General features: G+C 36.1%; 1 long non-coding RNA gene across 1 annotated transcript in view; it reads right to left on the bottom strand.

The window, feature by feature from the left end:
- Positions 1 to 15103, bottom strand: part of LOC137046414 (uncharacterized) — a 33467-nt gene extending 18364 nt beyond the window's left edge. Inside the window, exons 1-2 of the long non-coding RNA XR_010898958.1 lie at positions 14836 to 15103; positions 195 to 256 (exon numbers count right to left, since the gene is read on the bottom strand). This is a non-coding gene — a long non-coding RNA (uncharacterized lncRNA). The remainder of the gene's footprint in view (positions 1 to 194; positions 257 to 14835) is intronic.
- Positions 15104 to 16124: the final 1021 nt, after the last annotated feature.

Here is a 16124-nt window from a genome sequence, read left to right as displayed (position 1 = left end):
ACCAGAACCTTCACACATCAAGGGTCCATGAAATCATAAAAGTTTAAAACTGTTCTTGAGAGCCCTGTAATAAATACACAGTATATTATATTGCAAACAATTTTTTTCTTCTTCTTCTGAAGTTATACATAGAGCCTTTTGGTGAGCCAATTAATCCCTTAAAGGGACTCATAAAGGCAAGAAATCTGACAAACCTTCAAGTTAATTGGTCATCTGAGTCTTAAGGTCAGCAGTCCACCAGTGACAGGGCCATGACCTGGAGATTAAAATCAATATTTAATTCAATAAACTGTCTCTTCATCAAGGTTGTGACATGAAACAAGCTTTGAGAAGGAAATCGAATGGGCACACAACATTTATCACTACAAGTATATGAATGTCTCACAAGACATCTTTTAGTGTCTTTTAGTGAGATGTTTTACATTTCTCAAGGTAGAAACAACAAATAAAAACATGTTTGAGGCACAGAAATATGTTCTGAGTAAATTACAGAGAAAAAAAAACATTCATAAAAAATATGGACATAGGTTAAGATTTCATGAATAATAAAAAGGAAATCCTAAAATTCTATTTTTAGTCACTTGTCGGATGGCACACTATCACCATGAGCACTAATTTTGTTGAACGCTTTGTAATTTTGAGTGAATGTTATACATTTGTTTCACATTAAAAGAAACGTAATTATTATTGAGTCCTCGGATCTCACCTTTGCCTGAACTGATGTCATTGACATAATAAATCATTCATAAATCAAACCTGACTGCAAATTATGCATGCATTTCATAGGTCTCTAATTTATGCCAAATATGTTATCTAGGTTCCTCCAGGTGAGTGATCTGCTACGCATTTAAAATAAGAGGGAACGTTTTATCTGAGTGCTCAATCTCCTATCATATTATGCATAATATATTCTTAATTTTTAGCATAATTCATAATCACAATAGCAGTGACTAAATATACTTGTATTATTTCAAACTAAAGCCAATGGTTTGGTTGGCTTATTACTCTTTTGGATTGCATTAAACTAAAATCCTTGGCTTGAATTTGAAAATAATCAAAAATAAGACTTTAGCAGGACACTTCCAGGTAGAGACACTAATGAGGGGCCATTATGAGCGTCTCTGAAGCCCCAGACTGGAGATCAACTCGTGTTCATTAAGTGATCACTATGCTGATGATCCTCCACCAGCAGATGGAGAAAACCCATTTAGTAAGTTGTTTCCATTCAGAACAATCCAGAGCTATGGCAGAGACTAATGTGCATGTCAAAGACATCCCATCCAAAGTAAATTAGGAACAAACAGCATATGAAAAATAAGTTTAGTGTTTGTTTACTTTTAGTTTATACCATTGCATCATTTTGCTTTCCGTTAAATAACGTGAATACTGACTTACACTTACACGTCAATGTTATTTATTTATCAATTTTTGTTTCTCCAACAAAGATAATTCCATCCGAAGCTGTTGCATGTCTCTGAGCAACACACATCAGTGAATACAGCAGTCTATGTAACAATATATAAAAAAAGGGTGTCTGTGTTACACGTCATGCTTGGCGTTGTCAAAGAGAGAGTCAGAGAGCCCTTTTGTAATGGCTTATCTTAACTTGGTCGCGTGAGAACATAGACGCGACAAACGATTTCTGGCAGGTCATGTTTGTTCCCTTCCCTATGAGCCTTCTGCTTCTTCCGGTTCTTCCATATTCAGCTCGCATCTTTCCTTTCCCACATTCAAATAACGCAAATGAGGGTTTGTGCGTGCAATGATATGTGACAATGCCCCCTTAGAAGAGATGCTGGCTAGCTATCTCTCACAAAGTCAGGCATCTTCTTTGAAGGCAATGGGTCAAGCTGGTGGTGCCTTGCACACAATGGCTGTTTTGCAGGCATATCAGGCTGACCTGCTGAGAGATTTGAATCAGGGGAATGGATTCTCTCAAGAAGGGGTCGCTGAATTGCAGTGCACCACAGATCTGGCCCTCCATGCCACCAAACAGAGAGCCGCCACTATCTGTCATTCTATGGCAGTTATGTTGGTTATGAAGAGGCATCTGTGGTTGAACCTCTCAGACATCCAAGATAGGGAGAAAACCATCCTTCTTGACGCTCCGAATTTTTGATTTCCCCGATTTGGCTCCTCCATTCAGATGATTATGGTAAAGTTCAGAGAGGCAAAGCCACAGTTGGAGATCCATTCCGACCCAATACCAATCCTATTTGCCTCCCTTAACTTAAAATCTTCCAGACCTAGCGGTAGATAACTGGAGCCAAGGTCAGAAGGCAAGCGTGGGAGAGAAGGAGAAAGAGGCACAACCTCAGGGAGGTTATCATTTAAAAAGTGGTGAGAAACAACAGGACAGTCATTAGTGTCCCAATGTGAAGTGAGCCAGGGTCTTTACCAGTTAATGTATTCGTGTACACGATAAACTGATTCTCGACCTAGGGGGCTGATTGATGTGCATGTATATCAACACTGTTGAAATGCTGCTGGACCAATCAGTTGTGCAAAGACACATGTAATTTAGGGAGACTGAAATGTATTTTGAGCTGAGCACCTATTGGGATATGCAAACCCAGACACTTTTCATTTGACTTACGACAGTAGGCTACATTATTCCTGTCACAATCCTCGCCTTGGCACCACAATGGCAATTCACACACTTAATTCAACCCTATTTTCTCTGAGGCAGACACAAAGGTCAAATAAAAGTGTGCTTTCAAACCCATATAATTTTATTACTTTAGTGGAACACAAAGGAGAAATGTTAAAGAATACACTTCCCAATTACGTGCACAAGGCTATATTCTGAATTCATCACAAAGCCATGCAATGTTTTTGCTTGATGTATAAGCCCACATTAAGTTTAAATTTAAGAGTTGTAATACTGAGTCAGTCAGTATAGGTTAACTGTATGATACTTTTAAGTTTGTAGTGCGTTTATTTGCTAGCCTAGAAATCTAGACGCACCCTAGTGGCAGCAAATTTAATCTGCCCGCAAGTGTTGTCTAGCAACTCTCAATACCCTTCTGAGCTGTATTCCCCTAACTCTTGCTGGACCAATCACATCGTGTATAGAGTCGGTGGGCGGGGCCATAATGACAACGTGTCGAGTTGCGTTTACGTGCTTCTAGTAAACACAGAAGCTGGCGAACGGCGGCGGTCTTTCGAATCAGCTTTGACTGCGATTCTGGAAGACTTGGAGTTAAGCTTTTCTCTGAGAAAAGAACAAAGAACGGCACTGAAGTCATTCTTAAAAAGGGAAGATGTGTTCTGAGTTTTGCTGACCGGATATGGCGAATGTTTAATCTATCAACAAGCTCTGTTTCACCTTCGTTGCTCTGGTTGGTGGTAGCGCTATCCTATTGCGTGCAGAGGGAGTTTGAAAGACAACCCTTTATCCCGCCCCTCGGATTGAGCCCTATCTGAACCTTTGTGCGCACCAATCATGCAGAACGAGACCCACTTTTTCAGGAGGTCACTGTCCTCTTCCATATGAACTCTGGTGTGGTTCAACTGAAATATTAATGATGAACAAACCAAACACATGATGTGATGTCTCAAGATGCAGCCCTGAAAAGGGCAGAATGCTCAAGTATACTTGGTTCTTCTCTATGTGGGAACGCACCCTTACAGATTGAATTTTCATTCACTTTTCATTCACATATCTCTGGTGTTATCAATATCTCAGGTATTGTATGAACATTTTTCAAATGCATCCCCTTACTCTTGCAGGTTACATTCATCACTGTGAGACCTCTGCTCTTATACCAAGATACCAATGTATCTGGTGACTCTGAGTATCTCTTCCAGCCTAAGGAGTATAAGGAAGCCTTTGCACTGCCCAGTCTGATGGACACTAGAGGTTCATGGGTGAATCTCTAGCGACAGGAGGCCTGTGCATGATGGATGTCCTCTTGCTGACAGAGGCTATCTATCAGGAGCAGGGAGGGACCTCATGGCCCAGGGTGTAAGTCGAATGCTAAATCCGACATCCCAAGGTGTATACAAGTAGCCAAATGAAACTTACCCAGGGTCAATGATGGAAATAATATTATGTGCAATAACTTATGTGCAATTTTACAAATGTAAACTTTACTTTTGGCCCTCTGGAAAAAGAAAATGTGTCCAACAGTTGTTTGTTTTAATATACATCTAACAAGTGAGCAACTGCTGACAGCCACACATTAAAAACAGGGTCACATGTCCTTTGCTTTATCGATATTATAAGGTCAATCAATATCTGCCCACAGTCATACAGGCACAGACTGCAAATCTGACAAAGCTGACAGTATCATACAATGCATTCACCTGGATGTTAATGATAAGAGCGTGAAAAGGGTTTAGGATCTGAATTCAAATCTGACAGGACAAACTTGAAGACCGACAACAAACAACTGTGGATAGGTAATGCGTATTTGAAAAATTTGTACACATCAAATGTTCCTTAACCAATCATGAAATGTACCGTAAACATGAAGGAAGTGCTGGAATTCTGCAAGAAAACAGTCACAAAGATTATTGAATTAGCTAGTGGCTTGTGCCAGAAAACATTCTGACTTCTTTTCAAGGACATGCCATTGTAATTTTGTATATTTGTGTGACGGTACAATAAAGTTTGACGGGAGGTCATGCTGAGCAAGTGTGTTTCTAAAGCGGTATTCGTGAATCATTTTAGATTGCGGATAGTCATGCAGCTGTCAGATGAAATAAAAGATAAAAAAGCATGAATAATTCAATAATAAAATCTTAAATGCAAAGGGATATTGTTTATAAGGAGACCTTATTTGAACTTGTCGGCCAGAGTGACCTAGACTTCCCAGACCTTTTTCAATCTCGGTAGTTTTACAATAAAATGATTACTGTTCGTAATATAAGTTCAAACTGGCAAGGATTACTGTAAAATTACAATAGAACTTGTTAAAAAATAATGGAGTGCATTAGGACATGTTAGGCTAAATAGTGAGAGCAAATAAATGTCATAATTCATTTTTTGACAGCAGCGTTGAATTCAAATGCAATTCAAATGCTACTCATATCCCTAAAGACTGTTTCATATCTCTGCAAATGTATGAACTTATTAACTCTAATATATTAAAGATCAATGAATAATTTATATTTACCTATCAGACTAAAATAAAAGGCATACATTATTCATCCCTAAATTGTTGGGACCCAGAGTGAGCTTGTTGGGTCAAGTGCCAGCCAGTCTAAATCAGACTAAAATAGTACTTATATTAATTGCACAATTAATTCCATAATTGGTATTGTCTTTTTTATTATAGCCTACAGTTATAACTCTACTAATGCATTATTCCGGAGCAGTTAAAATGCACATAATTTATGATATGATTGCAAAAGGGACATTTCCACCACAATGCAAAGAAAAATAACATTTCAAAATGTGCCAAAAATGAATGTATGACTGGATCTATAATCAGCTTTGAGGTTGATTTGGATGAATTCTGTAACTTTGAGGCTTAAGTCAGCCCTTTTGAGAGAGTTCTTGATTTGCATTACAATCACAGATAAGTTGCTGCCAAAGGGCCTCTTGTTGATAGCGGCTTACGGGAACATCTCAGCATTTGTCAAGCATTTATTCTCCAAAGCAAATGCTTCCTCAGTATTGAGAGATAATTTCCCGTGCTTGCCTTTGTGACATGTGGCCACAGTATATATGAAACCAAATAATATGGGTGTTGTTTTTAAAAAAAAAAAAACTTTATATGGGTGTTGTTTAAAAAAAAAACTTTAAAACTTTAAGCAAGTCACAATGTGTAATGCGTATATAAAAGGAATGACAGTAGAGAAACAGCATTGTCTAATTTCATTGGCTAGAGACAAACTCACTGCAGAATGCTGATAGAGCTTCCAGCTAAAAGCCAGAGGGGCCTTTGGAAGTTCAGCAGGACTTATCAGCTCAGAACAGTAGAGTAATACTATCAAAAGAACATCCATTGGCTCTCTTTCTCACAACATTGAGATGACATTGGGAGATTGCATCATGCTCTGGAAGTGGTGATGTTCACAGTGGCAGGATGCTTAGTGCATGCTTACGTTACTTCCCTCCCTCTTTCACTATCACATCTGTCCATAACAGAGAGTCTTCCACCCTGAAACAAAATAATGCAAAATATACCATTCCAAGCCAAAGTCATGAGATTCTTATGTGATTCTTCTATTTAAAAAGTCATCATTATGGCATTAACAAAATAATATTCATGACATTTTGTCATAATTATGATTTCTAATAGATTTAACATATTTTGACTGTGATTTTTCATGTCATAATTATACATTAAATGGCAATTCTGATTCACGAATGCACTTTTTTATTATGTGTTGGAAATGGGCTTCCATATGGATGCTTGTTTCCACCATGGCATACATTTTTATCTCACAATTCTTTTCCCCCTCACAATTACGAGTTTACATCTTAAAGGGTTACTTCAGTGACTTAGCATTTAGCATTAGCTTTGTATTTAAACTGGGTCATTAATGTAGTAGAAATGTGAAATTATTTTTGAATTTGGTGCCTTTTAGACTGCGAAAAATGTTTTTTTTTCTCATGGGGATGAAAGACAACAGCTCCTAGAATGCATTTGCTTCGCTGCCCTACGAGGCCACTCCCAAAGCCATCGCTACTGGATTACTGGATCACTTGCCCGCGTTCTTTTCATAAAATCAGTTCAGTTAGAGAACAATTCAATTAAAACTGTTCAACGGCACAGAATCCCATCCCTCCGAAAAACGCAATGGTTGGTTAGATGGCCAAATGTTTCATGTATTTTTATTGGCTGAAGTGCCAAGCACAGGTTGTCTGGAAACGCCACGTTTCCATAATAGCTATATATATATATATATATATATATATATATATAGCTTTCATACTTAAAAAGAAATATATCATAAACTCATAAACAGAATGCCAAAGTCCAGGCTCCGTTGAAAAGCTATAGCACTTTACTGCATAAATTCACTTTTTAAGAGATTGTGATCTGATCATTATTGTGGAGATCTTGTTTGATTATTCAGCAATTGCTCAAAAAAATGGGATCAGGTGCAGGGAGAGCTTATTTTGTGAATGAGTCAGTGACGGTTTCAGCTGCGTGGGTGTTTGTTCGAGTGATTCAGAAGCCATCCTTACAATCAAAGAGCATCCGCTCTTCCAATCTCTAGATGGATCTCTACTTCTCTTTTGCCTCTTGCAGCATTCTCTGACCGGTCTTCTAGCCCTGACAATTCAGACAAGATCAAACTAAATACACCCTTTCATCTCAGATTTAAAAAAAAAAAAATCAAATATCCACAATATATATTTTTTATAAACAAGAACATCTCGCATTTGTGTTTAGTTTCTCTTAATTGCTCGTACTGCATTTGGATACTGGTTAATTGTACGATTCAAAGACTGACAAAGTTCATGATTAGGTATGCACAAAATCTTTGCAAAAAAAAGTTTATTCAACGGTATCAGTTGATATTGGATATTTATTTGTGCATGTTCATTTCCCTCTTTTACATTTTGTTTACATTTTACATCTTCTAATGCTCACTTAAATTATTTAATAAAGCTGTTAAATGTAATTTTTGGCATACACCTAAATGCTTCTCCATGTGGAAAGGGCCTTAGTTTGTTATCATTATGTTTTCGTCCTGTTTTTGTTAATCTGTCACTGTAATTCATTGTTTCATTGATTAGTGCACACCTGTTTTGTATTGTGTTCATTTATCTCGTGGAAGGCCTTCATTTCTCTTAGTTTATTGTCTTGTGCTGCATGCACTGCTTTGTTTATTTCTTGTTTTGGATTCTGTTCTTTTGTTTGATTTAATAAAGTATTGTGCTGCGATTAGACCCCCTACAATTATAAATTGAAATGTTTCCCTAACGTTCACATAACCAGAAAACGTTGAACGTTTTGAACATTCAGGAATAACATTTTTATTAATACGAAACAAAATGTTCTTAGAACATATTTTTGTTTGTTGGGAACAGTATGACAATTCATGTCACAATATAGTGCACAATGATAGCGATACCAATCATGTGCTGGAAAAGTATAAAGCTGAGCATGAAGGTCATTCAGTGTTTTTACTGCTTCATGGTGTGTACCACCTAGGAGTTGTAAATGTTTCTAAATTGCAGGGAATTTTTGATGCCACAGTTCCTCTGACCAGTTCGTGAAATGGAGGTTTGAAGTCAGTTAGGTGTGAAGCCTGTAAAACTGACACAGGCTTTATGAGTTCCTTGAATTTGCCACGATGAATCATCTAAATGTTGAAACGCTCAGCTGTCTCCCAGAGAGCCTTCCACTGAGAAATATTGTCTATTAAAGTATTAAATTGGTCTTTTTCTAATATGTCTTCACTGTTTCACTGTTAATGCAAAAATGGTTTAAACAACTTTCCACCAGATTTACGTTACTTCTGACCCATCCTCGTTGCATTTGCTTTGCGAAGCATTTTATCTGTTTAGGAATGCAATTTTGTCCTTGTTTGGGATTTCACAACAATCTGCTCTAAAACCTGTCATGTTCTCCCAGTACAATGCAACAGAGAACGACTTTGTTTAATCATATAGCCTGCATACGAGCAAAAGTCAGACAGCCGAAAGCTCTGGGGTTTTTTCAAGACAGCACCTGAGCACCCTGACCTAAAGACACATTCACTTCACTCTATCTCACGGCACATTAACAAGGCAGACACAATAAATGAGCAGTAATTAGCAGATTGAGATCATTTGGATAAGACAGATGTTATGCAAATTACTTTGCATAACTCTGCTGCTGTTAATTAGATTTTGAGCCTCGATAACCAAATTTCTTGTTGCACCTGAGAATCTATGTGCAACATTCTATTATAAGTTTAAATTGAATTTCCATGGCCTAGTAACACTAATTAATTATACACTATGAACATACACATCATTTCATTAATAAGAACGTACATCAACAAATCTTTATGGTGATTTATATTTTAGAACTGGCGAGAAAGTATTTTCTGCGAATTGCATACTTTCATCATTCATGTGTTCGTCATGTCTGTAAATAAAGAAAAGAAGTTCTGGCTACTATAACGCCTGGTGCGGTGAACAGTGTGGTAAGTTATTGAAAACAAGTTGAATGCTTATAGTTGCAGCAATTGAACAGCACTGAGGACAAAGTTATAACAATAATTTATACACTGTAAAAAATTATTTAAATGTTTTTCATTGAAATTTAAAATTTGAGTTAATACAATGAACATTTCTGAGAATCGAAAACCTTTGTTCAAATATTATTAAAAGATTTTGTAAGCATATTTATTAAGACGCAGTGAAACATGCCAAATTGTGCTTTTTTCATTAATTATAAAATTTTAATGTGGTTTATGTGGTAGTCCTTCATTGTATCAACTCATTTTTAAAATTTCAATAAACTCAAATGTTTAAGGCAACCAGGTTACTTACTTTTAAACCAACAATATTTTTTCACAGTGAAGTTATTGATTCCAACTTATTTAATATTACTATTTTCAGGTAATATGTTTACACTGAAGGACAATGTAGGACACTGTAGGTTGGACAATGAAACTGAGACCACAATAATTGATTAGTATGGTGTAGATCCTCCTTTTGTGGCCAATAGAGCAATTAGCACTTAGAATGACAGATATAAGTCCTTCACAGCAACCAGGGGGATTTTGAGCCGTTCCTCTTTAAGAACAGCGGCCAGGTTACTTTGTGATTCTGGGGGAGGAAACCATTTTCTGATTTGCTCTTCCAAAATACCCCAAAGTGGGTCAATAATATGTAGATCTGGTGACTGAGGCCATGGGAATTGTTCAACTTCACTTTCATTTTCATCAAACCTCTCTCTCACCTTGCTGTCTTGCTGTGTTTATTGGTGTATTATCATGCTGATACATGGCACCTCTTTTAGGGTACAATTTTTGAGCCATTAGATGCACATGGTCCTCCAGAATGGATCGGTAGTCATTGGCCATCAAACTCAGTAGGGAATGCCATTTAATTAAGGCCCAAACCATTGTGTGGATCTGATCCACCTTTGCGCTTCACTCTGGGCAGAAACAGTCTGGGTGTTAAGCATTTTTAGGGCTTCTCCACCAGAATGTGGGAAAGACAGTGAAGGTGAACTCATCCAAGAACAATAAATGTTTCACATTGTCCACAGGATTTGCACTTTTGGTACCAATGAAACAGACATTTGGTATTGGCACAACTGACAAAAAGGTTTGGCTATAGCAGCCCAACCATGAATATTGACTTGTTTTGGTGGAAACAGGAGAATCAAAGTGTGCATTTAATTCTGCAGTGAGTTGGACAGCTGTGGTTTTATGTTTTTTGGATACAATCTGGGTTGGTACAGACAGCTTCCTCTTGTGTCAACAGTTACTCCTGTTGGATGTGGTTTGTTTGTATGTGGTGCCGACATGAACCTGGATACTATAGGTCTTGATACACCACAAAGACTTGCTGGTCACAGATTAGCCAGCGAGACATCTGTTGAACGCTGATATGTCTCCCATTATGTTGTAAGGATTGTAATATATTCTGTGCAGCTGCGCTATCGCTCTGCTAAGTCAAACTTCACACTCTCTTCTTACTGATGGAATGTAAAATATATTCCACACTCACATATATGGGCGTGAAACCTCCAACACTATATTGACCAGTGTTTCCGTTTCATTGTCCAACCCCAAACATTGTACTGTCGGTGTATTGTCAGCGTTGCCTAACTTTGATAGTTTTATTCAAACAATTGATTTGACAAGGTTGAGATTTGATTCATACAACAACAAAAAAATTGAAAAATGTAACCAAGGAGGTTACCCTAAATCTAATAAACAGTGGGGAGTAAGCAGATAGGAATAGGATAGATCATAGGAATTTATACAAATTAACCACCAATTTGTCAAAACATAATAGATATGAAATTCAATGAGAGGATTTTGGCTTTAAAATGCAATAATTGCTTGCATGTTAAAAAATCCTAATAACTTTTATTACATAATGATATTTCATAATGATATCCTCCTTTCCTGGAAACTTTTAGAAGAAAATAAGAAGACAAGAGCGAGAATATGACCTTTAGCTGGGTTGCCTTGCAGGGAAAACTCCAGACACATAAAATCTGGATGATGGGCAGTAAAAACAGGCAGTCTCAAGTACGCCATTGCACTAATGTATTTCACACTGCATTTATTTTTCATTAACATACACATTTTCATACCTTGGAGTGATCGCCTACTTTAATTTTTGAACACAGACATCTCACAGAGTGGATGACACTATTAGCCAATAATGATCATGTTTCACTCTGGAGGAAAAATAGTGACAGTGCACAGATGAAGACAGGGATAATGTCTTATTTACTTGCTTAAGTGGGCTAAATCAGCAATTATGCATCTAATACCCCATTAAAAGGAATGTGAGTACAGCGCTACTTACAATTGCAAAAAATAGCAAGGCATAATGGAAAAATAGTTCCTTTTAAAATTCAAATATTCACTCGATTTGTTTTTTTGGACAGGGCATCTCTCTGGTTTGAAAAAGTGTGCATTTTACAGCCTCATTATTCTAATGATTTGTGGTCTGAGTTTGACTGTGATTTTCTAAATTTGTTACAAAAACAGAGGAAATGTTGCCATGTGGGACGTGCCTGAAGATGCGAGGTCTCGCTTTACACACAGGGCCCATTTAGGTCTTATTCAAGGCACCAAAACACAGGGGAATCACTGATGATGAGCAAATAACAGTTAGTTTAAATGAGCTCTGGGAAATGCCATCCAGTCATTTGGCTCCGTCGAGTACAAGCTTGATGTGAAGAAAGTGAACATATTCAAAATAAAACATCAGCTTTCCAACTTGAAATGGTTAGGCTAATGAATCAAATAAACGTGTTTTAAAGCGTGAATGTGTTCAATCTGAAAGAAATGTGCTATGAAACAGTAGATATGAGTGTCGTGAATATAAAATATTTCCCGATCTGCCTCGAGCGAGAGCAATGTGCCGCCACTTTCCCCGAGTGCATCTTGAAGGCAATAATGTCTACCACTGCAAACAAACAAATAAACATTCAAAAATACCTGGACTGGCAAGTCTATTTATACCATTTTCGAACTTTTTGAGCAGAACACTGCCAGAGGCAAGACTGGATGTGAAACACATCAGTGGTGGAGATGGGACCGTAAAAATCTGCATACATTTTTAAGCTGGCACGCCATGAAGGAGCTGGATAGGAAACAATGTCCCTGTGCCTGCAGTACGAGGTACAAAACATTCTGGTGACTCATTGCTAAAACACTGAAGTATACTGGAATAAAAGACCAGATGAGGAAGAGACCCAACCCCCATCGCAACAACACAAAAATGTGACCTTCACAGTTTCATGTTTGGCTTGTCTAAAGAAGCACTCAATCCCTGTCCAGTGAACAATGCAACATTCTAATGATTCTATGTCAATCCGTTTTCATTGAGAAATCTTACCAGTGATTTAGGAAATGATCTTAATCAATATATATTATTATATATTAACAATTTTTTTAAAAAATACAATAAAATGTAAATATATACATATTTAAATTAATATATTTACACACATAATAATAATAATTAAAATATAACATTTTATAAAAAAAATTTTTAAATCAAAGCAATATACATTGCTTTGATTTACATTGCTAATGCAAAAGTTATATATTACGGCTAAAATATTTAATATATTACGGCTGTGCGATATTAAAGAAAAATGCGATATGCAATACCTTGTTAAATAATGCGATATTCGATATGAGATACGATATTGCTATTAGTTGGTACGTTTTTTTAAATTATATTAAAACAAAAATTTCAAAACTGAGAATGATAACATTTATTTGTTTCACATTCTTTCTGGGCAAAGAAAGCATCGCAACAACTTCTGAAAGTGACCAGCAGTGTTTTAGCAAAAATATATGAAACAAATCTGACAATAAAATTTATGAAAATTGAAAAGAAAACTCTTTGCTTGACAAATAGTTATATCAAATTAAAACTTAACATCAACAACAGCCAGGTAAACAAAGACACGATTATTTTTGTCATTTAAATGTAACTTTGTTATTAAAAATAAGATCTAAAAACAGTAGTCTTCACATGAATTAAATATAGACTAATACATAATAAAGCTACAAAAGTTATTCAGTCAAGAGCACTGAGTGATTTTCCCTTGTTCTCTTGTTGTTTGACAGACAGCGGCAGGTTAACTGTATTAGCAGGCTGTCACTTTAAGACCTAATGCATGAATCCTATTGACACGCATTCAGTTTCTTTCCCCAACTGATATCGTTCACTTAAAGCAAAACTGACTGTGTTTACATGAATACTCATCAAGACAGCCCTTTTGACATAACTCTGTGTTTATTTAACAGTTTAAGTGCGTAACAAGACACGAAACAGAACTGAAGGGATCACACACTTTCAGAGAGCTCACGTTTAGGTCTATAAGACTGCAAGGAGTTGTTTTACGCAAGTAATTGCATTTAATAACTCTTTATAACGTCAAGCAAGTCACATAAGTAACAAGTCGTGTGCCCAGTCTATTCTCTGCTATATGTCGACCCTAAAGCATAATAATAATAATTACTTTTGCCTATTAAAATCATTCCGATATTGTGTGCTGTTGCGATGTGTACATTTGCAATATTTTGATAATTTCGATATATTGCACAGCCCTACATCAAATTGTACATTTTATAATGATATAAAGTATATTTAATAATAACTCAAATATTTATAAAATATATTATAGACTAATGCATATAGTAGGTCTCTTAAACAATATTCTAAATACATTTTATATATTACATTTATAAATATTAATTAGCTTATATATTTCTAAAACATTACAAAATAGTATATACAAATTATATATATATTGCTTTGAAGGACATATAATTTCATAAATCTACCAATCATGTCTTTGCCATGACATTGACACAATGGGTTGTGATGCACTGTAGTATTTTGTTATCATAACACTGATAATATGGACATTGATTTCCTCCTGTAAACAAAACTTAAAAAAAAAAAAAAAAAAAAAAAAGGTGAAATAATGCAATTTTTGGTGGTTAAAAAATTGTCTGTTTACAACCACTGGATATTTCACTACATAAATGTATTGTATTGAATTTATTATTATTATTTAATAATTATAATATCTAGGATCAATTCATACATTTGGTAGGCCTACTCCGGTTCTGTTCAAAAACTGTCCTTCAAAGCAATTTGCATCTATAACTCACATATAATGAAATTTCAGAAAGTAATATAATTAGTTCTAATCTTCAACACCAAGTTGGATTTTCCAAAAGATTTCCACCTTCTTCTAACTACTTGCCAGATGGCCTTGAATGCGTAATGTATGATAATGCATGATAAAATATACAGCCTTGGACACATCCATATTTCACTGTACATTAAATATTTGTGGGTGGATCTGATTGTTGTTGTAGCCACCAGAGAAAAATATAACAGGCCTCAGATGCATCATTACAAATGTCTTATAACTACCCATAACTTCTGTATCTGACGAGGCAATGTCCTTTATCACAAAACACTAGAGTGCCAGAATAAAATATAAACAAAATAAAAATATGATTAACAAAATACAAATGTAGCCCCTAATTAAAAATAACTGGTACAAGAATCAGGAGGATGTTTACGAAATTTATTTGATTGTGACCTAACCCTAACTTAATCACGTGTCATAAATGTCCAATAAGGCTGTTTGGTCTTTAGAACTTGTGTTAGAATGAATAATTAAACGCTTTTTAATCTCCACATCCACAACTACTAACCTTTGTCTTGCTGATTAGCTACACGACGTTCTCGCTATCCCAGAAGACATTAGCAAAGGATGGTGTGAATCCATCAACATTTGGATTATGGGCCAGATATGCTCCCACACGAAACCCACCCTAGATGGGACTTGACCCCTGAGTATATGGCGTAAGTAAGCGTCATCCATCATGCGTCACTGAGGCAGAGACTTTAGATGTACAGCATATGTGTCTACAAATACAAAGTAAAAAATGTAATGGTGACGCATGCTAATATTCTTCTCAAATGTTTCTGATGTCAAAAGAGTCCAATTTTCTTTTTACAAGCTCAATAAAGTGCGAAAATGGTTGTAGGCAGGATTATGAGATATGTCTCTGCATAAAGTAGTTTATTACGCCCTCTTCTGGCAATGACTAGAACTTTTTCATAATGTCAAATGCTCTTCGACTCTTTTCACTTTGTTCTTTAACCTCAAGAGATAGGCACTGACGCATTGGATTTTGTTGTTAAAATAAGTGTGAGATAAATGGCCAGACATACAAATTGGATTTTTATGTTTTGGTCTCTTGTTTTCACAGTACCTCCATCAGAACACAAAGCACATAATAGGGGTCCAAGCACCGGAACATTAGTGACTCAATTGAAATGCATCTTATGGTGGGGTTTTAAAAGCAAAGTCCAATTTAATTCTTCAATGATGGTTAGGTTTTGATGAAACAGGTTACAGGAATGCAAAGGGGGCAATTTAGGGCTTTTTAACTAAAAACTGAAAACTTTTTAACATGTTTGGGCCATTAATTTAAAAGACAGCATTTTGATTGACATTTACAAGATATAGCAATTTGCGAAAACAGTGACATGGCACAGTTTTTTTTAAAATCATATTAGAAGATATGTTTAGGAAGTCCATAAAGAATGCAGCCTACACATTTTCAACATCAGCAAAGATGCGGTTATGGCATTATTGAGGATTTTCAGTTGGACTGCCCCCTATAGATGCAACTGTGAAGCAACTTAGCATCGTTGAATTAATTTAATTAAATTTAGATTACGTTTATGAGTTTGTGGATCAATTAGGTAAAAATGTTTTTATGTCACCAGACAAATTCACTTGCTTATCTCTTCACAATGCTTCAACATATCCAAATTCTTTGGATAACTTTTTTTTGCCACCACTGCCTATAGATGTGTGCAAAACTTGGTGAAGATAAGACCAACAGCCAAGAGGAGATTGAATAAAAATGGTTTTCAGTCAATTCAAAATGACCCGTAGGATTCCGGTGTTATGAACCAAAACGCAAATTGC

Source organism: Pseudorasbora parva, chromosome 18 (assembly GCF_024679245.1).
Source record: "Pseudorasbora parva isolate DD20220531a chromosome 18, ASM2467924v1, whole genome shotgun sequence".
NCBI lineage: Eukaryota > Metazoa > Chordata > Actinopteri > Cypriniformes > Gobionidae > Pseudorasbora > Pseudorasbora parva.
This window is presented reverse-complemented; position numbering and strand designations above follow the sequence as displayed.